General features: G+C 39.0%; 1 protein-coding gene and 1 non-coding gene across 4 annotated transcripts in view; one reads left to right on the top strand and one right to left on the bottom strand.

Moving 5' to 3' along the window:
• The window catches only part of KCNQ5 (potassium voltage-gated channel subfamily Q member 5), a 504,767-nt gene that overhangs the window by 301,559 nt on the left and 176,045 nt on the right, over positions 1-27,163 (top strand). The gene's annotated exons all lie outside the window — the stretch shown is intronic.
• LOC118978755 (U6 spliceosomal RNA) lies at positions 2,377-2,482 on the bottom strand. The gene has a single exon (XR_005064784.1). It is a non-coding gene; the product is annotated as a U6 spliceosomal RNA (small nuclear RNA).

Raw genomic sequence — 27,163 nt, 5'->3', positions numbered from 1 at the left:
AACAACTAGATTACTTTGACATATTGCATCTCTGGTAATGTTGTCCTTTTGCCCTTTAAATCATTTTTAATTGCTTTCAGTTTTGCCAAAATGCATGCTCACTCTAGTCTATTATAACTAAAGTAGGGATTTTGTGCCTCTAATAAAAAGATGTTTACTCCAGGTGATTTCATCTATGTTATGTTGGTTGGGTTTCTTGGATAGGGGTACAGGTTGATATAGAAGGAATTAGGATCTCGTTCTTGAATAGTGTCTCAAGATGTTAGCAATCTTGAAACAGAATTATTTTGCATTTTATACTTTGAAAGCACTGTAGTGCCCAAAGTAACAAAAAAAATGGGTCTTCCAAGGTTCTATTTTTAAAGCTACTATGCAAAACCAGTTGTTCTCACAATCAGGCCAACTTTAAACTTTTTAAAGTGCTAAGTTCTTTAGCCTATAATTCTGTCACCATTTGATAGAAACTTTTCCTCTGTTGTCAACTAAAAGAGAAGGGAATAAACTAATAAATTTTGAACACACACTCCATGTTGATGCAATACTCAGACTGCTTCTTTGTGCTAAATCTGGTACTGCAGTCATCATTTCATGTAATACTTGGGAGCAACCCAGTGTCAATGTCTTCATTTTTCATAGTAGAGAAAACACCTAAGCTCAGAGAGAATGCTCAAAGACACACAGTTATCAGAGAAAAGAGCCAAACCAGGACAAGTCATTTAGCAGCTTCATAATTACATTGCTGATACTGTCAGATTCCAGGAGAGAAGCAGGGCAGGTTGAACTCCTAAAATTTTGGCTTTCCTCCCTCTCTCTTTAGGATGAGCTTTTGACATCTCAAAACTCTGTGATGTCAAAGGTTCTGAATGTTTAGAGTTACCGTTGGCAGACTATTGAAAGGTTCCTCAAAACTGAGAAGGGTGGAAATGGGAGGGAGGGAGGAGCATGGGGATGGGATGGGAGGGGAGTAATAGACAGAAAACTGTACTTGAAAAATAATTAAATAAAAAAATTGGAAAAAATTTATAGTAAAAAAAAAAAAGAAAGGTTCCTCAAAAGTCAGTGTAAGTAACCCTGACTGGTGTGGTTCAGTTNGAATGTTTAGAGTTACCGTTGGCAGACTATTGAAAGGTTCCTCAAAACTGAGAAGGGTGGAAATGGGAGGGAGGGGGGAGCATGGGGATGGGATGGGAGGGGAGTAATAGACAGAAAACTGTACTTGAAAAATAATTAAATAAAAAAATTGGAAAAAATTTATAGTTAAAAAAAAAAAAGAAAGGTTCCTCAAAAGTCAGTGTAAGTAACCCTGACTGGTGTGGTTCAGTTGGTTGGACACCATCCGGCAAAGCAAAAGGTTGCTTGTTCAATCCCCAGCCCAGGCCCATGCCTGGATCACAGGTTCGATTCCCAGTTGGAGTGCATACGAGAGGCAGACCCTCACATCAATGCTTCCCTCCCTCCCCATTTCCCTCCCTCTCCCTCTCTCTAAAAATAGATAAATATAATCTTTAACAAAAAGTGAGCATGGATAAAATCAGATGTTTGGAGCACCCAGTGTTCAGACCCATTGTAGTACATTGTACAGAAACTAGTTTGCAGGCTCAGCTCTGCTTGAGTGCATCACTTAGCCTGTGGACCTGGGCTTTCTGGTCTTTGAGATGAGTAGGGTAGACCTAGAGCAGTAGATATCAACACTGGCCGTACATTTATAAAAATAATTTTAAATTCCTATACCCAAGGTGCACCCCCAGGGCTTCCAATTTGCTTTCATTGTTGGTTGAAACAGGAATGTGAATATTTTTTAAATGCTCCTCAGCAGATGATTCTGATGTGTACCAGAATGGAGAACCACTGGTCGGGACACTCTCCCTGTGTATGTCCATTTCCAACCGATTCTTATCTTAGCATTGAAATGCTTATGAGGACATTTTTAAATGTCACAGCCATCCTGCTCATGGCATCAGGAGCTTAAGGAAGGTTAATTTCACAAATATTACTCCCCAGTGTCCATATTGTTTATGCACTGGATTTAATAACATGATTGGCCACAGCAAACCTGAGAGAAAGGCTTACAGAGCTCCCCAGGAAGAGATTTCATCCACATCCTCATTTTCCCCGTCCCGGTCGTTACAGTGTTTTCTATCAATCATTCTTGAAAGTTGAGCCTCACAAATTGTGAAAAAGAAAAATCCTGAGCCTTCTTTGAGAATGAATGACTACATTGTTTTACTAGATTCCTTAGGGCCTTCTGTGCCTTTTAAGTTGACGTGTACCCAGTCCTTAATACAAGAAGTAACTGGCGCATAATAAGTGCTCCATTTCTCTCTTCATAAATAACTAAATGAAAGGCATCCAATTTAGCCAATGGATTCTTTTTTATTTTAATCGGAATGCTTCAGGACTTTGCGTGTCGTCTTTGTGCAGGGGCCTTGCTAACCTTCTCTGTATCATCCAATGTTAGTGTATGTGCAGCCGAAGCGAGCACTGGCCAACGGATTCTTGAAAGCAGAAGAGTGTTCCCTCATGGAGGGAACCCTAATGACCTGTTACAGGAGGACAATTTGAATCTACTATAAAGCAAACAAGCAGTCGGGGCACTCAATGTCATAGCCTCCTCACCCCCATCCCAGGCTTACCAGTTGGAAAGAGAAGGGGTTGATTTTATGGAATTATAGTATTGAGAATAAAGATTATCTCAAATAACCTACCCACAACATATAGTTAGCAGAAGCACAAAACTGCTATTGTATTCAACTGGTGAACAGTTTCACAGTTGTTTTATATGTGAGATATAATATTCAGTCCATCTAGCTCCAAAAACCCATTCTACACTCCCTCTTTACATACCCGTGGGCACAAACAGAGCACGCTCCTCAATCAAAAGCATGCTTACTTTCTGGGTTCTCACTTCAAGTTAGATGTCTGTCTGTAAGCTATTAAATCCAAACATTGTCTCTATATCAAACAATGTGGTAGGGAATTTAGGTTTTTTATGCTGATATATTAAGGTACAACAAATTATGAAAAATATTTGAGGCTTCAAGTATGAGATACACGAGGAATATATGTTTAGCTGATGCTGAACAGGCCTTACACTAAAGTCAAGAATCGGGTAATAATTCCTTGACATTCACAGGAGGATTACCCTAAATGGCACTATAGGAACATAATTTCTTCCATTTCCAAAGTGCTGTATATTATCTGCAAACAGGAAAACATGTGGGCACCATCTATTAGTACCACATTATACAGGGACGTTAATGTTCTTATATCACAACCAGGACCCATTTTACTAATAACAACAGTAAGTATAAGACTTCATGGAAATCTGAACATGTACTCCCTGTTCACTGCGTTAAAAGTGAAAAGGAGGCCTCAGCAGGTGTTTATTCTTTTCTTTTCTCCTCCATTCTTCTTCGTTACATTTTCATACTTAGGATGTTACCAACCAGCCAGTATTTTTGGCTTTCTGTTTTGAAAATGTGAACTTTAAATCAGATTTTTTGCAGGAGAAAATGAGTTTAGTGATCTCTGGTGCTGTTACGAGGCAGAGCCTGCATCAATAAGTAGAGTAAAATGCATTTAGCTTTCAGGCTAGGACTGGACAATAATGATCCTGCAAATCGGAGCTAGCATTCTAGATGCTCTGACTGGGAATCTTGCCCAGGGCTTTTTGGCTCTCATTTTTGTTGTTTCATATTTGCTATTTCATTTATATGCATCAAATTAACACAAGCTTTCTTATTTGGGCAAGAAAAGGAAGATGCTTCTGAGTTGCTGGAGTTAAGGAACTCCAAGGAACTCTCTAAGGAACAAAGCTCCTAATTAAAATTCAGATTTCCATATTTTTAGGAAACAGCATATATATATATATATATATATATATATATATATATATATATATATATGGATTATCTACAAAGATACTCAACACATTCCCTTGTTCTAGAATGGTGTTACCAATTAAAATGCTATAAAAATATTTTAGTGACATAGTTTAGTACAGCATATGTGAATCTTAAAGGTAGCAAACAGTATTAGTTTGGTTATATAACATGCTGGGCATCCCTGAGATTCAGAAATGTTAAGAAAACAAAAATCCTTCGTCCCAAATGGAGGGGAATGAATAAATCACATTTTCTCATTGCAGAGCTTATAATATATGACTGTCTTGTCATTTTTTTAATTGCTTCAGAGAAACTCAGACTGAAATTACAATGAATAAAAGCTTATTTATAAATCTGAAGATCTAGAAAATTCCCAATACAATTCAAATATATCCAATTACAGAAATTACAACCCAAGCACAAACAGTATGGGAGGTATATTGAGTGCGTTGAATTTTTAACTAAACTTAGAGCAATAGCTCTTTTCATCTAACAGTGTAAAACACATATAAGATGAAGTGACTTTGTACTGCTAAGGATTTTTGAAAACCTGCCCAGCCGTGGGCCAACATGAAAAGGAACACTTTGATGCACAATATTTGGTGCATGCTGAGTTTTTATCTGAGATAGACTGGGATTGCAATGAAATCAGCATGGCAACACTGTCCTTCCATAGGCGTTATGACACCTGAGCCCGTCACATAGTGAGAATTACCAACATGAGACTGAGAATTGGAGGGAGGGGTAGAGTAGGCGCCCAAGTGAACCTACAGACATGGGATTATGTGATCACTAGCACAAATGATCAAATTTTAATGGTAGTTCTTCCAAGTCATGAAATCCAAAGACCTACAACCAAGATTGCTTTATCCAGCAAAGCTTTCATTTAGAATGGAAGGGCAGATAAAGTGCTTCTCAGATAAGATCAAATTCAAGGAGTTCATCCTCACCAAGCCCTTATTATATGAAGGGTTAGAGGGACTTATATAAGAAAAAGAAGATGAAAAATATGAACAGTGAAAGGACAGCAAACTCACAGTTATTAACAACCACACCTAAAACAAAAGCAAACTAAGAGGACAACTAGATCAGGAGGGGAACTGTAGAAATGAAGATCACATGGAGGGTTAGCAACAGGGGAGTGGGAGGAGGAGAAGAGGGGAAAGATACAGAAAATAAGTAGCATAGACAGTAGGTAGAAAATAGATAGGGGGGAGGGCAAGAATAGTAGGGGAAATATAGAATCTAATGAACTTGAGACACATGGTCATAAACTAAAGGGGGGAATTGTGGGGGAAGGGGTGTGCAGGGTGGAGGAGAATGAAGGGGGGAATAGAACAACAACTGTAATGGTATAATCAATAAAATATATTTAAAAAATTTTTTTAAATGTAATGGTAGGCCATTAAGACAATCTTTAAAATACCTGTGATGTCAATTTGTAAAAATATTTGTCAGACTTCCCTATTCCCTTTATTTTCCTACCTTTTAATAACTATTTAAATGTTTCTCTCAATATTCTAGTTCAATGCCCTCAGATAAGTTATTTCTACATGTATTACCATCATTTAAAACAAAAAGTGACTATCCTTATTAATTAACTACATTAATAATCTAATTAATTCACTTTAAAGCTGATGCAGTTTAATAAACTGGAAAAATGTGTAAAATTTGATGCTGACCTTCCCAACTTGTGGCCAAGACTGATATAAATGAAAAGTTAGATAACCTACAACAGTGTATGATCAGGTGCCAAACTGTGCAAGGCTCAGTAGGTGATATCAAGGACAAGTGGAGTGGAGTGGCCTGGAGAAGGTGGGGTTGGTGGAATTTTGGATGGGCTGAGGTACAGGGAGAAAGTATTTTAGACATAAACTTGAGCAAAGATGCCAAATAAGCATGAAAATGGGGAGCTGCCCCCCACCCTGGAGAACTGTACATATGGAGAAAGGTGGTTGACAGAGGAGAACTGAGAGACCAGGTCTGGCCGTATGTGGACAGCCCTGGGTGGCAGGTTTTCTTTTTCTAGTGGACTACAGATCTGTGTTCCTGTTCTCAAGCAACTGAAAACAGTAGCTTCACATGGTTTTTACAGTTTTATAGTTGTTTCAAACGGGCAGGCTAGTCTGGAACCAGTTATGTCTGAAAATGGAAGCCTTCCTAAGAGTTTTGTATAGTTTCTTAAGACTATCATTCATTCCTGAAATATCTCTTGTGTTGTTCACTGTTTTATTCTTTTTCTAATTAATTATTATATGCATCTACCCAATGACCCTCATGTTTGATATATGCTTGAAGGGTTTTTTTTAACTGTGGATTCTTTGTCACATATTTGACATCCTTTCAGATCTATGAAATATATAATTAAATTGTAAAAAAGACTTTAAGCTGGTTACTATGTAATTCCCAACTACAATCAATAGTTACTTTGCATTTATGAATTTTGTTACCTGAGGATTTCAATTCATTCTAAAGATATTATTAATTCTTTTTTTCTTCTAAAGTGGAGAGATTTCTATCTCACACTTTTCTGAGGAAAAAACTAAGTTTCAACCAAATTCTAATGTTTATAAGCTCAAACATCATACATATTATTCAAAAAATGGTTAACTGACATATTTACAAAAGAAAAAACATTCTGTAGCTGGTTGAGTTTAAGTAAGGAGATAATTTTAGACATTTTGGAGTCAGTTGCCTCTGGAGGCAGTGATACTGGTTTAAATTGAAGATCTAAAGTGAAATATTTTAGAAGGGCCCCTTAACTTTGCTACTTGAAAAGCTGAAAGTTAGCATGGAGGTGGGGTGGGGGAGGACCCTCTTTGCTTGACCACAGTGCAATACCTGGGGCTGTATGCATGGCGTTCGTATTTGTGAATGATCTATATAAAGCTGGAGTGAAAATATAATGTCACTAATATATTTTTTAACTCCAGTGTTTCATGGAGCAAACTTTAGTCTTTGTGAAATTCAAATTATTATGTTTAATGCATGACTCTTCTTTCCTATTAAATGCAATAGAGAAGCAGCTGACACCTGTATTTCTAATAGCATGAAAATACCTAAAATCTAAAAGCAGTATTTAGCACATATGTATTACTTCAATGAAAGTCAGAAACCTTTATGTTAAACACTGACTTTGAAACCTTCCTTTAGATTGCTATACCTACTATTCATAGCTCTTATTTTTAAGAGGGGGGGGTTATATTCCTTGTCAAGTAGGTCATGATGAGTTTTAGTGCCTCATTTAAGTTCCCACGATTATTCATTGTTCGGGAAAATTAAAAAGAATGCATATCTATGGAGATAGCTTAAAATGATGTTGTCTTGGCCACTTTTACATTAGTTCTCAAGTCACAGAGTGAGTGCCTTGGCAGCTTTGTAGTTATTCAACTAATCAAGTAAGTAATTATAATTGTCCCCTGATAAATGATGGTTAAGTGTCAGCTGTGAAACATTAAGAATGATGGCATTGTCTGAGTTGCTCATTTTACTTCTCTCTGTGGCCCTTACAACATTATATGTGAATTATTGTAGGGACGTGGCTAAATGATTCGTGCTAATCAATAGTAGGAGCAAGCCTCATTACTCAAGTTTCTTACAGTGTTTGTTTTGCCATTGTTTTCCATATTGCAATTCCTATGTATTTGTTGATTCTAAGACCTTCGTCCAGAGTGAAAATGCATATTAGGGTACAGAAAAATTTTATTTTATGTGAACTATAAATATTTTATTGACTGCATATATACCATATATATAAGAAAATATTTTGAGCTCATATTTTACATAAATTGATCATAGTAATGTAACCTAATTTATGTAACTATTCTTGTTACATAGAGGAAGTTATATATAAGTATTTATGTATTTAGAAATTTATATGCAGTTTATATGTGGTCAATCCTCATTATTCATAAATTTTACACTTACAAACTTGCAAAGTCACTAAAATTTATTTTTGAGATGAAAATCAATATTTGTGGCACTTTGTGGTCATTGGCAAAGCAACAAGAAAGTTTGTCTTCTGATGTACGTGTTTCCAGTTAAGGTTGGACAAGGTTATGCTCTGCTTTCTCGTTTTCATTCCCATGCTGTAAACCAGTGTCCTTTTCATGGTCTATTTACTGCTACTTTTTCACATTTTTGTGCTTTTTGTTTATGATCTCACTATTTAAAATGCTCCCGAAGAATAGTGCTGAAGTGTTGACTCATGTTTCCAGACACGAGAAAGTGGCACTGTGAATCGTTAAGGAAACAGATGTGTTAGACAAGCTTCTATCGGTATCACATCAGTAACGCTGCTACTGGCCATGAAGTCAGTGTTAGTGAATCAACAATACATGTTAAATGAGATGTCTCTAAACAGAAACACACATGAAACCAGGTTATGTATTCAAGGGTTGAAAACATTATCATGGCCAGAGACTCGCAGGAGCCCAGCCCCACATTTTCCCTAAGACCAATGGTTTAGTGTTCTCGATTCAGTGTTCCCTGCAACTTTGCAAAATATATAACTACCACAAATAACAAGAATCAATTCTCTTCTGTTTTTTATTTCATAGAAGCCATTGACCCAACATTTTATCATCAACCATCAGAGCCTGGTTGTGAATGTAACCTAATTCGCAAAGTCCCAAAACCAACTACAGAAGAGAGAATACATTTTTGCCACTTTGAGATGTCATCCCAAACCCAGTGGGAATTTCTTGTTATTACATAAACATATTACTTTTCTTCTTCATTAGTTTAAGCACATTTATGAATAGAAGTCAAATATTTCTAATTAACTTAGAATCAAAAGTTTTACTTTATCTTTCCATTTTAAAAGGGAAAGCAATATTTAGTGTCATCACAAATTAATATTTGTGATGACAAATATTAATATTTGTGATGACACTAAAATATTAATATTGAAGCTGAACAGTCATTAGGAAAACAGAAACTCAATGGTGTTTAGTATGAAACCCATGACTGGATCTTGTGCAGATCCAGGTGAGAGGCACTTGGAGCTAGGGAACGTTGCAAAGGAAATGCTTGGAGAAAAATTTACTCCATAGACTCTGTCTGGGGGTCCAGCATTTCTCCTGCAATGCAGTACCTGGCACAGGTGTTTGGCAGGGTCCACCAACAGCTGATTTCAATAAAACCCTCTCCGTTATGCATTGAAGACTTGTTTTTGAAGGGAGTTAGAGAAATTAAGGACCAAAAACTGGTGTTTTATGTCTTGTAAGCAGTCAGAGGAAGCTATACCCTTACAGCGCATAGAGTACAGGGATACATATATAACAGAATATTTTCTTCTACTGTACAATACACTGAATGGAGTAAAATTTCAGCAGTGACAAGGCCAGAAATTTTTTGTTAGGCTACATTCACACAGCAGAAATGAACTGCCATAAACTTAGTCGTATTAATGTTAGGGTATTTTATTTTCCCTTTTTCAGTATTTTCTTTAGGATAGAAACACATTTCTTGCCCTGCAAAAATTTTAGTCAACAAATTTTTCAAGCTCCTCTCTGGGATTTGACCACTAGTTCCCGTACCCTTCCTCCATAATGACTTATGATCAGCATAGTAAAATATAATGGCATTGCATGACTTTAAGATGTGCATCTAAAACAAAAGATATTCTTCTACTTAAAGATAAATGAGTAAATGAGAAAATGCATGGTGAGAGCCTTTGGCACACATAGTATTTACTTTTCACTGTATTTTTCATTCCTTCTTATTTTATTCAACCATGTGAAGCAATCAACAAATATTTATTGGGGACATTGATGTTTTCAGAACTACACTAGGTTCTACAAAGGTCTCAGTAGGAATAAAGAACATGTCCCCAGCTTTCAAGAATGTAATGTTTACTATGCCAGGTTCTAAAAAACCCAAGTGCCATTTACAATATAAAAATGTGGGTGGATAAGAACAGCGTTCCTTGATTTAAGTTTTGGAAACAAGTGGTGCTACAATCTTCTCCAGAACTTCACCATCACAGACGTTAGAGCCTCAGAAGACCTGCGATGAACCCAGTTACTGTCATTCCAGCCTCCCCAAGGTGGATTTGACAGAGGAACCGATTTGTTGAGTCAGATCTACGAAAATCTCTCGGGTTGCTGGTGTTCTGTGGAAAACACTTTAGGAAATTCTAAAGTAGAGAGCCACACAGGGCATTTTAGTATTAACATTTGAGTACAAACTCAAAGCAGTGAAAGTGCAGAGAAGAGAAAGATCATTATGTCATAAGCTGGTGAAGAGAGTATCTAAGAGGAGGTTGGCCTTTAAAAGAAGTAAATACGTAGCTGAGAAGAAAGGGGAACACTGAGATAAGGAAAGGGAAACTCAGGCTCTAGCCCCAAAGTGTTCACATTGATTATTTTGGGGGGTGGAGCAGCAAAGATGTAACATTCAGTACTAGTCACTTCAACTTTCTAACATAGGTTTCTGTATTATTTCATGCTTGTTTTTATAATACTTACTCTAAAATATGATTACTTATTCTTATAATCATATTTTTCTAAAATTCACTAAGATTTACCTATCAGATTAACTAAGATATATAAAGAAATCTATTTCCATAATTTATATATATATATATATGTGTGTGTATACACATGCATGTGTGTGTGTGTGTGCAATATTCACAAACAGGTGTGCAAGGACAATATCTTGATTGAAACCAAGTTGAAGGACCAAGGTCAACTTGTGTTGTACACTTGAACACCTGTTGTTTATTCACCTTCAAGGATAGCTGACTTCAGGGATGAGAATAAACAATGTGGTCTCTTACTAAGTTTCTTTTTTGGCTAGTCATCCAATCAGTATGTGATAAGTTTATACCTGAAACTAATGAGCTGAGGAGGAAGCTGAAAATAGCCAGCTTGCAATTCCTAACTATAGTTTGGCTTCTGTAAGAAAGAACCTTTTGGTTGCTCTTCAGTTTCAGTGTATTCATTTTTTAAAGTACATTTTTATTTTTAAAATGGCAAATTCAGGTATTCCTAAATACTTAAGAAGCTACTTGTGCCTAAAAGATTACAAGATTTTCTTATCTGAAAAGATAACCAAATTCCAAAGTAACTGAACTGAAAAGCCTCTAGGAAAAGCAAATCTTTGTAAATGTTGTTGTCAGCTTGGAAAGCCATTATTTCCTTCATCTCCTTTAGATATTATTCTTAAGGGAATTTTTTAATGTGGTAAAAAGATATATATGAACTTGAGTGTAAATAAATGCACACATATACATTTGGCTAAGTACACAGGTGTGACATGTATGACTGAATGACATAAAATTGCCTAAATTTAGTTGTTTCTGAAATACAATAAAGACAATTTCATATAGTTCAACCTAATAATTTAGCTCACTCATTAGTGGTCTCTCCTCACTTTGGTAGATAGTTTGCCAGTTGTGTTGGGTGGTATGTTGACTCTCATCACATCCCGGTTTGGGTCATAAATTTTCTCTTCTGGCTTCTTTCACCTCTGTATCACCCTACTCTGTCTCTTGTTATCTCCTAGAGGTTACTGGACTATCTGGTTACTTCTAGTTGTCCTTATATGCTGATCCATTTCCTGCTTGGCAGATTGTCAGACCTCAGATTAAAGGTCAGAGGAAGTTCCTATATTGAGTTCAGTACCATGGGCACAGAATTAGTCAACTAATGTTGCTCTTTCTTTATTATCTGTTCTTATTTCTACTACTCTTAATGCTATCTAAAAACATGTAGAGGATTCTAGAAATGCAGGTGTGTGAGAGGACCCAGTAGGATGTCAGCCTCTAATTATCTGATGTCTAATGAAGTCACTGCTGAACTGCTTGGCAGGAGTTCTAAAGGTCTGGGTGGAAGACTGCCTCCGGAGTAGATGCTGCCAGGAAATATTTTCCCCAGTTCAACGATCTTCCCTATGTTCATTGCAGCATTATTTATAATAGTAAAGAAATGAAAGGAACCTAAGTGTCCATCAATAGACAAAGGGATAAAGAAGAGGTGGTGTATATAGACAAAAAATGTTACTCGGCCATTAAAAAAAGAGAATGAAATGTTGCCATTGTGACAACATGGATGGACCTAGAAGGTATTGTGCTGAGTTAAATAATTCAGTCAGAGGAAGACAAATGTCAGATGAATACACTTACATGCAGAATCCAAAGAACAAAATAAATGAGCAAACAAAGTAGAAAAAGACTGATAGATACAGAGAACGGACTGATGGTTGCCCGGTGGGAGGGGGCTGGGGGGCTGGGTGAGAAAGGTGGAAGGACTAACAAGTACAAATAGATAGTTACGGAATAATTATGGGGAAGTAAAGTACAGCATAGGGAATATAGCTAGTAATGTTGTAATAACTATGCGTCGTGTCAGATGGGTGCTACACTTACTGGGGCAATCACTTCACAAGGTATATAAATGTACACCTGAGACTACTACTGTATGTCAATTGTAATTGAAAAATAAAAAAATTAGTTTCAAAAAAATTCTCCCCAAACTCAAGCATGCTTATGTTTATTTGCCCCCTATATTTCATTCTCCACTGTACCCCACTATGATTACAGATCAAAATTACTACTAGCTTCCATGGATTAAGTATCTAAACCTTAATGTGACTGTTCAGTAATTTGATTACCCTGTGTGTGCGTATTATGTGTGCACATGTATACAATATCAATACAATGATCTGAAAATAGAAATTGCAGTGGGATTTTCTAGGTGGAGTTTCAATAATACCAAATCTAATTACCCAGTTGAGGAGAATTAGACTTTAGAGGAGGTTTGAAATATGACCTAATGAGTTTTGTCACAGACATTCATCAGCAGAAACAGGCCAAATTCTTTGATATGCCTTTTGCATGGTGTCACAGGTCACACCGCCTTCCTAGCTACTGATAAAGAAGTTTTCTAACCATAATAGGGTACATCACTACCTCTCCCTCTGCCAACTACCGCCAACCCAAATGCAAGCTGCCACCTCAGAAAGGGGCCTTTCAGAAATCTAATGTAGAAACAGACAATGTCTTCAAAGAACAAGCATTTTCCATGTACTAGTGAATAGACAAATATTGAACATAGTGCTTAAATAATACAAGTTCATAATTATTGAGCTGTTTCTTTGTATAAAGCTCTGGTGGGTAATATTGGTGCCTAGAAGCTGTTCAATGAATTTTTCTTAAAGTCGAAGAAGTGAGAAAAAGGCCTGCCCTCAAGGGCTTTATAATCTTCTCACCAAGAGTACTGACTATTCCTGGCTGGTGTGGCTCAGTGGATTGAGCGCGGTCCTGCAAACCACACGATCGCAGTTCGATTCCCAGTCAGGGCACATGCCTGGGTTGCAGGCCAGTTCCCAGCAGGGGACTCACGAGAGGCAACCATACATTGATGTTTCTCTCCCTCTCTCCTTCCCTTCCCCTCTAAAGATAAATAAATAAAAAATATTAAAAAATATATGTTTTAAAAAAAAGAGTACTGACTATTAACATAAGGCTTTTATTTCACCACATACATAATCAAAACTTACCTACCTAAGGCACATATTAAGTTTCTCACTTTACAAATGAGGAAACCAAAGCTCAGAGGAGGTAGGAGATATGACCAAGAGCTCTTTATTAGCCAGGGTTTTCCAGAGGAACAGAACCAACAGGAGATGCGTACATAGGGTATTTATTCAAAGGAATCAGCTCATGTGATTATGGAGAATGAAAGGGCCCACAACCTGCCACCTGCAAGCTGTTGATGTAATTGTGATTCCAGGCCTTAGACCTGAGAACCAGGGTATCAGATGGGATAAATCTCAGACAAGAGACAGGAGAAGATGAGAGGAGCTGTCCCAGTTCAAGCAGTGAGGCAGGAAAAAGGGGGTAAATTCCTCCTTTCTCTACTTCTTGTTCAATTAAGGGAAGAGATTGGATTAATGCTCATTCATGGCAAAGGCAATCTACCTCACTGAGAGAGCCGATTCAAAAGCTAATCTCATCTGGAAACAACCTCACAGTATAATGTTTACAGCTGGTCAAGGGGACACATAAAATTAACTATTACAGGTTTCAAGGTAGGAAGTAGTGAATGAAACTAAACTAAAATCTAGGCCTTCTACATCTAATGCTTAATCCAACAGGTTCCACCAAAACTTCCCTGACTCACTAAATCAAACTAAATAGAAAACACACCAGCAAACAGAAGAAAACAATATCCATTCATTCATTCACTGCTGCCTCAAATGAGTAGAAAGAGTTGTCCCACTTTCAAAGCATGTGGCCTTCAGTTAATAGTATGTTGGCTTTAGATTCTTGGTTATCATAGTTATAGCAATAGTATTATAAATTTTTTCATTAGTTAAAAGGAAATCTGTCTAAAAAATGCTCCATAGAAAGAAAAATATAAAACCCCCAGAGTTTAGAGTACTTTTTAGAGATGCTATGGATTTTTTCCAAGCATTTAGTGTTAAGGAGTTATTCTCAGATGCCTTTTAAAAATATTTATGTATATAGGCACATTATTGCATTCACTCTTTTATTGGGGGGTGAGGGTTTTGTAGAAACCCTTTGAAAGACTAAATTATTATAGAAAATAATTTCGAAACTTGAGAACATTAAATTACTTTCTGCTTCTCAAAGCTTCATGGCAAAGAGAGATGATCTGGAAAACTTTTCAAGCTCTTAAAATTTTTCAGCAGTGGAAAAGTTGCCTGACTCCGATTGCGGATAGTACGGTTCCTGGTTAATTTACTATTTCTCTTCACTCAGTATTTTGCACCAAGCAACATTAAATAGAAAAGACAAAGATCAAATACTCTTCTGATCGATTGGTGCTTCCTTTATGTCAATCAAATGACAACATGGGAATAATATAGAAAAGAAACTGTTTTTCTCTCAGTTCTGTCAGTTGCAAAGTAGTATTAAATTTAGTCCTGCCTAAAGAACTTTTGAATGTGTGACATCACTTTGCCTACATCTATTTGTCCTGTGGTTATTTTTATATTTAAAGAGACAAGAAGCATTTAGCTTTATAGATGAATTTTTTCCCATGCTTTAAATTTATTTTGAATGAAAACCTGTAAGTCTGAAACATTCTGGAGTAATAGTGCACTCACATGGGCTTTCACCCCAAGGACTTGAGTAGATGGAGACCCCTGAAAGCCTTTCTTGGGGATGAGTGGAGAGCAGGAGAGTTACAGTCACCTGACAGCTGAGAGTAGAAATCACATCACTGCCCCTCAACTCGAAATCAGGGGTTGGCTATCTACAGCCTGTGTGCCAAATATGGCTCACTGCCTGTGGTTGTAGATAAAATTCTATTAGACTACAGCCGCACCCGTTCATGTGCCTATTGTCTGTGGCTCTTTGGGCACCACAACTGCAAGGGTAAGTAGCTGCAAGAGAAGCCATGTGGCTCAGAAATCTAATAATATATTATTGTCTAGTCCTGTAGAGAAAAGTTTGGCCATCCCTTCTGTAAATCTCCTTTCCCTTCCTTTGCCACAGGTGGCAATAATTAGTGGCGAAAGGCAGCCTAGAATGCCTTATGGCAACAAATGGGAAATGTTTGGGGGTTGGGGGTGGTTTGGATTGTGCAGGTGATATTTCTGGGTCCCTACTAGTCTCATGCATTGAAGGACCCAGGAATCAGGAGCCATTTCTGACCCCCTGGTAGCACAGCCTTCCTACTGCTGCTCTCTAAACAGAAGCAAAACATCAGAGTGCCCAGAAACAACCGGATTGCAAGCTGACAGGGATGTTCAGGTTCATTTAGTGCAAGTGAGTTACCTGCCAGACCCTGAAAGTGTGTGGACAGTGTTTTAAGCTGACTGCAAATATATTTTTGGAAACAGAAAGTACATGCTGTCTAGTGTCTGTCTACGGCTTGCCAACTTTGCTGGTCCATAAAATAGTTCAGTGACTCCACACAGTGTGATGCTGGCTTCAAGCTTTCTTTCAACTGGGGTCAGCAGGAGCAACAGGTGCTACCGTAGTCTGGTCCTGAGAGAAGCTCGCATCTTCCCTGTCCCCTGGGCAGGTACTTCCTTGTGTCGTCATTTCAGAGTTTATGGTTATTACACTCTGGAGACATCTGTCTGCTCAGCTTATTTTTCCCTGATGTTGTACCACATCATAAAGTCTACCGCTGAGTAGAGTAGAGTAGCCCTGTAACTACTCAGGAAGGTTTGGTTTTCTGCTGTTTTAGCCACCTTACTACTTTATTTCTGTAGGCCAAATGGAGTAGAGGAAATCAGTAGCAATTCCCCACTCCATGGCCACCACCCTCACAGCCTGACCTGGCTTCATTTGGTTACAAGTTTTTATCCTGTGAGCGCCCTGAAGCTCTCCCTGCATGAGAAGGGATGGGCGCCGTTGTGCATCCGTGTGACAAAGCCTCGCAGAGACTTCTCATGTAGCGCGGTCGCTCTCAGGAAACCTTCCAGGGTTAACCTACTTTTAAAGCCCTTAGATCATACGGGTTTAATCAGTCGAAAGGTACCAAATTCATACTTGAATTTTTATTATCAAATATAGTATCTTAAAATAGCTTTTTGTTTGCAGGGACAATAATTTTAAGCTGATTTTAGTTCCTTTTTACTTTTGTTCCCAACAATAATATTTAAATAAATGTACTTCAGAATTTCTATTTTTTTTATTTTCAGGCAATATAATGGTTATTATCATATAGTCATAGAAAATTGCAATGATTAAGTCATTATTTGCCTAATAAATTTATAACCTTTTTATAAAAAAATGGTTCAAGCCAGACCAACATTGTCAAACATTTCTTAACATATGTTTTCAACCTTTGTCATAACTCACTTTCTACATAAACCTTTTGTAACAAAGCCTGGAAAATTTAATCCCTATAGGTTCATATTATCAAAACTATTAGACCAATTAGGTTCCATGGTGTCAGCATCAAAATTATCTCTTGAAAAGATGGCTCTAAAAGGAGCACTCACATAGATTTTACCAATATTGTCTCTTCCTGGCCCTTTAAAGATAACTTTTATTTCATTCATGGCTATAATTAGCACGCTTTCCTGGTGCGGCCTGGCCTCAGTCAGGTGGACCAGATTGCCTATTCGTTCGCAGCCCGGCTCAGTGTCATCCACGGCCCTCGTAACGATGAATCTCTGCCTGGTCATTGTAACTCAGGCCCCCTCACTGACTGCAGCCCAGCAGCTTCACAACACTGCTGCCCTGTAATGCAGGGCAGCCAGAAGTCATTTCCCAGAACTACATTAATGANAATAACTAAGGGTGGGGGGCGGAAATGGGAGGGAGGTGGGGAGCACTGGACGGGGGGTGGGCAGGGCTGGGAATATAAGACAGAAACCTGTACTTGAACAAGAATTAAATAAAAATTATATTTAAAAAAAAGATAACTTTTATTTCATTCATGGCTATAATTAGCACGCTTTCCTGGTGCGGCCTGGCCTCAGTCAGGTGGAGCAGATTGCCTATTCGTTCGCAGCCCAGCTCAGTGTCATCCACGGCCCTCATAACGATGAATCTCTGCCTGATCATTTTAACTCAGGCCCCCTCACTGACTGCAGCCCAGCAGCTTCACAACACTGCTGCCCTGTAATGCAGGGCAGCCAGAAGTCATTTCCCAGAACTACATTAATGAGGGACAGCGCCCTGAGTTTCAGCTCACCAAAGCCGCTCTGTGTCAGAAAGATACCCTGTCTAGCCACCCTGGAGAGTGCCATCGCACAGGTTCGAACCCAGCCAGGATGTTGTCATTCACAAGGGTTTGCTTAGACACAGTCAAATTATTTCAGCCCCTCAGGCTTTACTGAGCGTGGTTTCATGTTTTACATTTTCAGGTGTCATGTGTTATAAGCAGAGGTTTTAAATAAGTCACTTTACTTCTTGGCTGTAATTACTGTCCGTGTTCATCAAAACGTCATAATTAGGTTGCAAGCATGTATCGATGTGATGCTCAGTGATCATTTTGAACTCATTAGTATGCTTATATATTTATGGGTCATGTTAAAACACAAATTTTGAGTTTGTTGCCTCGCTTCATCACTAAAACAGCTGGAGGGGAAAGACAATGAGGTATGTGAGGCTGAATGGGACCAGAGAGCTAGAGCTTGAGGACCACTGACGTGTGACTGGCTGCCTGTGGCTGCAGGCAGGAGAAGCAGCACACAGAAGGGAGATGTTCCCTTATTATATCACGTTATTGTATTACAGTGAGACACTGTGCAGAAAATAGAAAGGAGACAGGCCTGCCCAGGGGGCCTCTCTGGAAGAATGGAGGAATTAATGATGTTCTGGTGGGGATTTTAAAAACCAGACAGAGGACTTTGACTATGACAGCGAGAGAAAGGAAGCCTAAGTTTTGAAACGAGGCCTTGGCATGATAAGAGCTGCTCTTTAGGGCACAGGCGGCGAGGCCTCTGTAGGCTGGATTCCAAATGCACTATTGCTTTGGCTTGCGGGTGGTGCAATTTCACTTCTGAAAGTCAATGAATGTCACTTTTTAACTAAAATCTTCCCTGGCACTCTGTCCAAACTTTCAAATGCCCCAGAGTCTGCATCCTGACCTTTTCTTCTGCTGTGTGTGGAGTTTTCCCCTCCTTAGCACTATCATTCTCTAATACAGTACACATTGTGTTTGTCTGCTTTGTTTATGACCTGACCTGCGACTAGAATGTAAATTCTGCAAGGGCAGAGGTTTTGTCTGTTTTATTCACTACTATACCTTCAGCGTCTGAAACACTGTGTCATACATACGAGGCCCTGAGTAACACATGTTATGTGAATAAGTAAATTTACTAGACCCAGTACCAGGCTTGCTTCCAGTTACTAAGTAATAAAGTGGCAAATAAGGGAAATGAAGTTCTGCCCTCATGGAGCTTAAATTCTAGCAGAGAAAACGAAAATAAATAAGATAGTGCCGTTAGCCTAGAGGAAAATGTAACAGGTTGACAAGAATATAAAATACATAACAAGAATATAAAATATAAAAGTGGAATGCTCTCCTGTTTTGTGCATTGCATATACGACAATAGGAAAGACTATTTTTGGTTTTTTGTGTTAAATGCATTGGCCTTGAACAGTACACACGGGTTTTCAGTCTCAGTTGTATATTCTGGAGAGGACACAGACACAGAGCTTGCAGAGGCAAAGCTGACTGATGGGTTTCTAAACCACAGACCTCAGGCCCTTTAAGAAATAGTGTTCAAGTTACCTTTTTCTAGTCTGCAAGATCACCCCCAGTCACTCCATTCAGCAATCGACTGCAAGGATGAAAAACATGCCTTCTGACTGCTAACAGAAAAAAGAGATTTCTTATTTCATTTGATAGGCCATGATTCATTGAACTCATTTTAGACCGAGTGAGTGTCTTCCCAGAACTCAGACTGTGATAGGTACCCAGAGCTGGAACAACCATTGAAAAGTCTAAATGTTCTCATCTTGAGACCGCTTCTCAAGGAGGTGTGGTCCTTTTAAAACAACCAAGGCTGAAGCAAGCAGAGCACATAGATAAAGAAACATAATTGGAAGTTTAAAGAAAACACTTGTTTTTCCTTTTTTAAATTTTGCATTACAGCGGACATACAGTATTATATTAGTTTTAGGGGTACAACATAGTGATTAGGCATTTATGTAACTTGCAGAGCGATCACCCTAAGTCTAGTACCACCTGGCACTGCACATAGTTGTTAGACTATTATTGACTGTGTTTCCTAGGTTGCACTTTGCATTCCCATGACTGTTTGTGTAACTGAAAATTTGTACGTTTCAACCCCTTCCCCTTTTCACCCATCCCCCAACCATCAACATGTTCTCTGTATCTATGAGTTTGCTTCAGGAAAACAATTTTAATAATAATAAAAACAAAAGATTTGAAACCCTAGACAGAGACCAGTTAGCAGAGCTAGAAAGGAGTATAGAAAGAAACTAGTCTTGGCCACCTGGACATTCCACCCAGACATTTTCCAAACAGCCCACACATTAACAACACATTTTTTGAGCCTAGAAAAAATGGAAGGTGTGTAACAGAGGACACATTTTTTTGTTAAAGAGCCACAATCTTTAAGAATAATTTCCGATGGTGCAGTTGGAAAAGCCAGAAAAACTCGAACACACCACAGAAAAGGGTCTTTTTCCTTGAAAACAAAAATCAGGAATAGAAATAATATAGTCCTACTGTTGGGGACTGGTGAGTTACAGTGACACCGAGAAGGCAGAGCTATCCAAATCCTAACCTATTGCCTTTTTTTTTCATCAAAAAGAATGATTTTCAAACTAAAAGGAATTTTTTAATGTCGTTGAGAGAAAATGAAAATATACAATGGGCAAATTGTTGGCCATTGTTAATGAGTTTGTGTTGCTAAATCCAGATTTATTTTGTTATAAGGTATCAAAGAATGTGTGGATGAAATCAAAGAACTTTTTTAATAAATGTTAATAGATCTTGAGAAATGCAATTGGTGCTAAATGACCAGAGAGAAGAAAATATTCTGAGTGTCGAAAAGAGTAACAAAAGGGACTCTGAACTTGGTATATTGATAAGCTCAGTAACAACTAGAAATATTTCAGAGAGAATAGTAAGAAAATAATTTCTAATCAATTTACAAGAACAACTAGGATTTCTGGAAAGCATCACAAATTCACAAGAGCAAGAAACACTACACTAGGCTTATTTCCTATTTCAATAGGTTTACCAGTTTGCTATAATGGGGGAACCAAGTAGATAAAAATATTCTGAATTCAGCAAAGCACTGGAAACTGTTTTATATTGTTTTGAAGATTTGTACCTGGCGAGAAGTCTCCAGAGATGAACCATGGGGTTTGTAAAAAATCTTTGAAGACAAGTGTTAAGATATTTGAAGATTCTTGGAGTAGAGAGTTGGAGTTCATGCTAGGAATAAGTGAATCAAATTATGTAATACAAAGCAAAAATATCATGAAAAATAACTTTTCGGAAATCCGAGTGAGAGAAGTCTATTAGGCTTAGTTTCCATTAAGTTGAATTTGAGCCAGTGGTATCATTTGCTTCTTCAGAAAGAATGCAACGTCAAGCTGCATTGATGCTCCCATGCCGAGTAAAGAGTAGTGATATCCAAAACCACATCTTTATCACTTTCATATTTAGTCAAATATATCCCAAATACCCTATATCACCCAGAAAGGACTTGCATCAGCTAACCAAATACATGTGGGGAAGATAAGCAAAGGTCTGTATTCCCACTAAACTGAATGCCCTGTTAGGCATAGACCATACCTAAATTCCCAATACCTGTAAATATTTGTGACTGAAATAATACAGTGAACACAAGGTAATGATAGGGTGATGCCAAAAGTCAGGAATAAAATTAATCCATAGACATGTATACCAGAAGAATCTGCACCTGGAAGGTTCTTAGTGATTCGGACACCGGCTCACAGTGTCATTATGGATGAAATGGGACATTCACATGGACTACCGAACTACTGATTTCAGTGGAGGAAAAGGGACAGCATGGCTTTTCTCCCAAGGGGATCAAAAGCCTTGGCCCTTGCGGTGATCAACCTTTATTGGGTTTCCCAGCACATTACATGATGGTCCTCGTTTACTATGCACAGGTTGCTTTAGGTGGTTACCTTTTACAGCAAACAAAGGAGCCAATGCTGCTAATCACATCACAGAAGAGGGGTATTTGCAAATGAAAAGGGCAAAAGTGGTTGGACCGGTTACACTGGTCCTTGGAAGGTTTAGCAAGGATTTTAGGAAGTTATTTTGTAGTAAATGTTTGCCACAAATCCAGGTGAGGGAGTTTTTACCAAAAGCAAGACTCAAAGTGGCCTGGGCACATCAGAGGCCTGATTCCCCACAGGAGAACCTATCCGTGGGCATGGGTCCTGTGCATCTCCGAGTGGGAGCTGGGCCCACGCCATGCAGAACGGTATCCTACAACTGTGGCTCATCTCTGGAGAATTTTTGCCAGATACAAACCCTCCCAAGAGTTGTATCATTCTGCCTGAATTTCTCTTTCTTTTCCTCAAAGATATTATAAAACACTTTCCAATGCTTTGCTGAAATCAAGATATTTTATCTATTCCATTTCCCTTACATAATAAGCTGGTAGACCCATGGAAACAGAAAACAAGCATAGCTTCATGTTTCTTGATCTTAATCTTTTCCTTCTAGAAATCATAGTTCTTTTGAATTTACTTTAAATCATTTGCTTCATATTATATCTAAATTATTCCTAGGAGTTGTAATTGAGCTTATCAATATACAAAGTCTAGAGTTCCCAACTCGAATATTTTCCTCTTTCTGACCATTTGGCACCTGTTGATTTTTCAAGGTTTATTAAAGCAGGGGTGTCCAACTCACAACCCGAGAGCTGCATGCGGCCCTATATGGCTATCAATGCAGCCCAACACAAAATCGTAAATTTACTCAAAACATTACTTAGTTTTATTACTAATTTTTGTACTAAGTTTTACTACATAGATATGTACATTTTGTGTATTAGTGATCACAAACTTGGGACCTGCTCAACAAGTTTAAAAAGTTATCAAAAGGGCCACTGAATAACTAGGATTATTTTGTGGGGAATTTTGCTTATCTGTGGTGACAGTTATCACAAAAACTATGCATGGACCTTTTTTTCATTCAGCAGTTTTCGTTACTGTTTGTGTATTTAACCTGTGGCCCAAGACAACTCTTCTTCCAGTGTGGCCTAGAGACACCAAGGTTTAATACACCCCGGTATTAAAGTTTATTAATAAAAGTTTATCAATGTCATCCACCAATACTTTGTTGCTTTACAACATAAATCTAGACCCGGCAACATGAACTAATTAAAGAGGCCAACAATTTGCCCATCATATTGCAAAAAGATTTTTTTTGTAATAAAATCCTGAGAGAAATTTCACATGATACCCCATTGAGCAAATACAATAGGAACTACAGAAGAACTTTTAAAATACCATAATAAATTGATTGAATGCTTTTTATTCCTCAAGAAGAGAGCAAAAAATCAAACACAGTTTAGTGAAAGGATCCCATGAGCGATCAAGGTAACAAGGCCCAAGTCCACGGGTCATCAATGGTCAGGTTTGCTCCAGATCCTGTGGTGTGGTAGGAAAAATACAGGAAAATAAGCAAATGGATATCTTCAAGACAGTTTTCTTTGAAACCAAACTTTTGCTCTTAGGTAAGCAGTGAAAAGTTCAACTTTGGATTTCCTGGCAACAAGCAACAGTGCAGATATTTTATGTTCTTGACTCAATGCTAAGTATTTTTCTTAGACAGGAGGATAATGATGGGCCTGAGTCAAACTCTGAGGGATGCAGGGACAAACTGGGTACACTTAAAGAACAGTGACAAGGAGAGTGACAAAGCTGGACGTTGTTCCATATACGGAGGAGACAAAGAACTGGGTTTTGTAGACTTAATTTGCAGACTGACAGGGAAGTCATGATAAAAACAAGTATCTGAGGAACATAGAGAGGAGGGAGTACATGGCCTCCGTAGTCCAGAGCCCAAATGAGGACCAATGAGTCAAGGGTCTGGGTGAGGAGACTTGACTCAGAGGGGAAAATAGTCTTCCCACTGTGGAGCCGTCTGTAACAGGATTGTGCTGCCTTAAGTGCCGTGAGAGCTCTGGATGCTGGAAGGGTTCATGGAGAACCGTCCACACAGCACTCTGTCAGTGATGTTTTAACACTGATCCCTGTCCTGAGAGGAGCTCAGTCAGATACCCTCCCAGCCACGAGAAGTGAGAATCAGGCTAAGTGTGCTCTCCATCTGTGTTTAGGTCCAGGGTCTGCTCTGAGGGGAGGATCTGGAACTACAGTGTATCCCCTTGGCACAAAGCCCTCCACAGCAACGCACTGTGGGAGCAGAAACTGCTCTTTCCCATTTCCTCAGACTTCCTCTGAACACCACACACACGTAATACATATTTCACTTTTTAAATCTGTTAGCTGATGATACATCTTCACAGAGATAGTATTTATTGATTACCGTCTTTGGGAATATTTAGGCTTTATTGCACTTGAAAAGCAGAATTGTTCAGTGTTTACAATCCAATATTCCAAATCACCTTGACAGACACCAAAAATGCCCTGTTTGGTTTTTATTGTTATGCAGTGGGGGGTGGGGCATGCTGTGGACCAACTTCACATGCAAAGTGCCCTTCTTTTATGGAAAAAATATGAAGAAGGACATTTTGCAAAGTGCCAAGGTTAGAAAGAAAGGTAAATTTGATTTGCTGGAAATAAAAAGTGGGTTCCAGCCATTCCTCTGACTATAAGGTTTTAATTTCCTTAGGCAGCATGATCTCTAGGAAAGTGCCATGTCAACCAGTAGGTCACCTATAGCCACCGAGGCCAGCATGTCTCCAGCCGTCAGAATCCGTGATGCCCTTGTGAGGTCTTCCATCACCTGTCCTGAAGTGCACAATTTATCAAAGCAATACTTAAAAATGTATAGAGAGTCAGAGGCAGGGTCGAATTTCCTTTGGAAGTTGTTTTTGAAGAATTACTTCCATGAAAAAAAAACTCTATATCTACTTCTTATTAGCATTTTTATTTTAATCTCAAGATTTCATCCCATTTAAGATCGCTCCTCTCCCAAAGCTTTCTTAATGGTTCTTTTACGTGGAAACCTGATAATCTAGCAAATACTTGCAGAGAGCAGCACCTTCTAGGTGGAAGGTGTGGACATTTCAGCCCACAAAGCCCGTGCTGCTAACCTGCCTGCTCGCCGAGCTCCACTGGTAGAGACGTCCACTTTAAACTCCAGCCGCATCTCACCTTTCCTCACTGCCTCTCTTCTTAATTGCCTGTGAGTGGCTGGGGTTGTGTTTGTGTGCATGACATTGTGTAACTGGCTACGGTCCAACTGACAAGGCATCAGCTGAGTTTTTGTGAATGCTTTGTTTCATATCATTTTCATTCTCGCTAAATGAATCCACGCTTGAAGCATGGGCTTTGGAAGCTGGACATCATCTGCTCCGCAAGCACCATGATATTTCCAAGTAAAGCCTTTTCATCAAATTAAATCTGACAAACTGATCCTTAATTAACCCCCAAGAAAAGGTGGTGGTGGTTTTCTTGAGTACGTCTAGAGGCCTTTTAACTGATCATTTTCGGCATCGTCACTGCCCTTCTCCTCTTACAATAAACAGCGCTTTCGAAAGAAGAAGCTTTAGGCAAAAGGTCTGCATCAAAGAGAATTTCTCCAGAAACCAAATAGAAATGATGGCTTCAGGCAAAATAAAGGCCAACGGCTGTTACCGAATAATTTTGAAAGAATATGGATCTTAGGCGAGCTCAGGATTAGTGGAAAAAGAACAAATATCCATACTTTTTTTTCAAACTCACCTTAAAATTTACCTGAGTGAGTTGGTGACTCACGCCGAAAGGAGCCACTTCCCAGGTCGCAGCCTGGCCTTCTCCCCGCCCACCACTGGCACCTGAATGGTCTTGTGGGCCGTGGACACTTCAGCCGTGATGAAGCCTATGAACCATTCCTCAGGGTAATATTTTCAAATGCATGAAATACATGTGATTACAAAAAAAAGTTATGTTGACATACTGTTATTAAAACAGTAGACAAGTTTCTGATATAGTAAGGCACAGCATGCTTCTTTATTAATGCATTTAAAAAAACAACCCCAGTAGTGCATTCAATAACTACCATAGGCCTGAAGTAGTGCTGAACAAAATCAATACTCAAGATGAAACAATTATGGATCCATCTACAACTGTAAAGTGGGCTATGAAAATATCTGTGATTTCCATGAATGGCAAAGTCATGAGTACTGCTAATACTGCCATGGTTTGTTGCCATAGTTAATGACAAATAAAAATGTACTTTTTTCCTATCTGCATTCATAGACCCCCTGAATTCTATCCACAGACCCCTTGGAGGCCTGGGGATCCTAAATTAAGACACCCTGCATCCAATGACTCTTGTCCCTGCTCCCCTTTTTATTCAACCAGTAGAGGGGAAGCAGGGTAGTGGTCAGTTGTCAGCATGCACATGTGTGTGGGGGGGGCCTTGGAAGATGATGTCAGTGGAGCCCACTCAAACCCCAGCAGTACACCATGTCATGGCCAGTGAGCCTGACGTCTGGACACGTCTGGACACATCTGTCACCTCAGTGGGGTCATTTGGTGTCAACCCATTGCTTCCCCAGCCAGAGAGTCTGTCTCTGGCAAAGCTCCCCACAGCCAACGCACAGCCAAATGTGTTCTTTGTTCTCCAGAATGTCATCCTCCAAGACCAGGAAATGTTCCCCGACTGTGCTTTATGCTTATTTACCTGAACCTTGCATGCTTGGTCCGCACTTTCCTTAAGATAACATGTTCCATACCTTTACTTCCCCTATCAAAAAAGTACTTCCATGTCTCCAACCAGACCTTGTGCCCAAGACCTAGGTCCACAATCTATGTAGATGCCTAAAATCGGTTATAGCTTCTTCTCCTCAGAATCAGTTTTTCCTCCTGACTGTTCTCCTCCTGACTTGTAAGGAGCATCACCCGTAACTAGGTATGGAAACTTCAGGCTTTCCCACCGTCACACCTTCTTTCTGAACTTTACTCCCCAATCTAATAATTATGAAAGGCAGGGAGCGCCTGTACTTACAGCATCTCTTGCAGTCTGCCTTTCTATTCCATTCCCATTTCTACCAGTTACCTTGCAACCTAACCTGGATCACCATTACTCTTGCCACTGCTACTCAAATACTCAAACACACCCTAACATAGCTGCTGCCAGCTTGATTTTACCACAGGGCAGCTCCACTGAGCTACAGACAGACCCTGCCATGCAAGCTTCTCCCGAGAGCATGTCCCCAGTCTCCCAGTTCAGCCACCTGTCTGACCCCAAGCTACAAACTCGGTAACTTTTTGTTCCGTGAAACACTGAGCAGATATTTTACCTCACTTTCTTGCTCATTGCCTTTCTCATACTGTACCCTCATTCTGAAAAGCGTTTCTCCAGAAGTGTCCCTTGCTACAAAGACTATCAAACACCACCGACTTGTGAGGACTTTTTTCATGTGCTTCCGCTGCTCCCAATCTGATGAAGTAGAATCCTCCCCACTTTGGTCACTCTAGTATTTTTCTCAGGACAGATCTGCCTCAGCCCCTCATTATGATCCATTATGTTCACCCACTGCACTAGATATTAAATTCCTTAATGGTAGAGTCCGCTTAAGAATCAATTCAATTCATCCTGTGTCTCTGTAGGTCTTGGCACATTGCCTTTTACAATGGGGCCTCAGTAGGTGTCTTCAATTGAACTGAAATGATTCTTATACCAAAAGCGATTTTGCAGGAATGACTTACCTTA

Source organism: Sturnira hondurensis, unplaced genomic scaffold (genome assembly GCF_014824575.4).
Source record: "Sturnira hondurensis isolate 20B ecotype Veracruz unplaced genomic scaffold, ASM1482457v3 Scaffold0022136, whole genome shotgun sequence".
NCBI classification, from domain to species: Eukaryota; Metazoa; Chordata; class Mammalia; order Chiroptera; family Phyllostomidae; genus Sturnira; species Sturnira hondurensis.
Note: the sequence above shows the minus strand (reverse complement) of the source record. Positions and strands in the feature narration are given on the sequence as shown.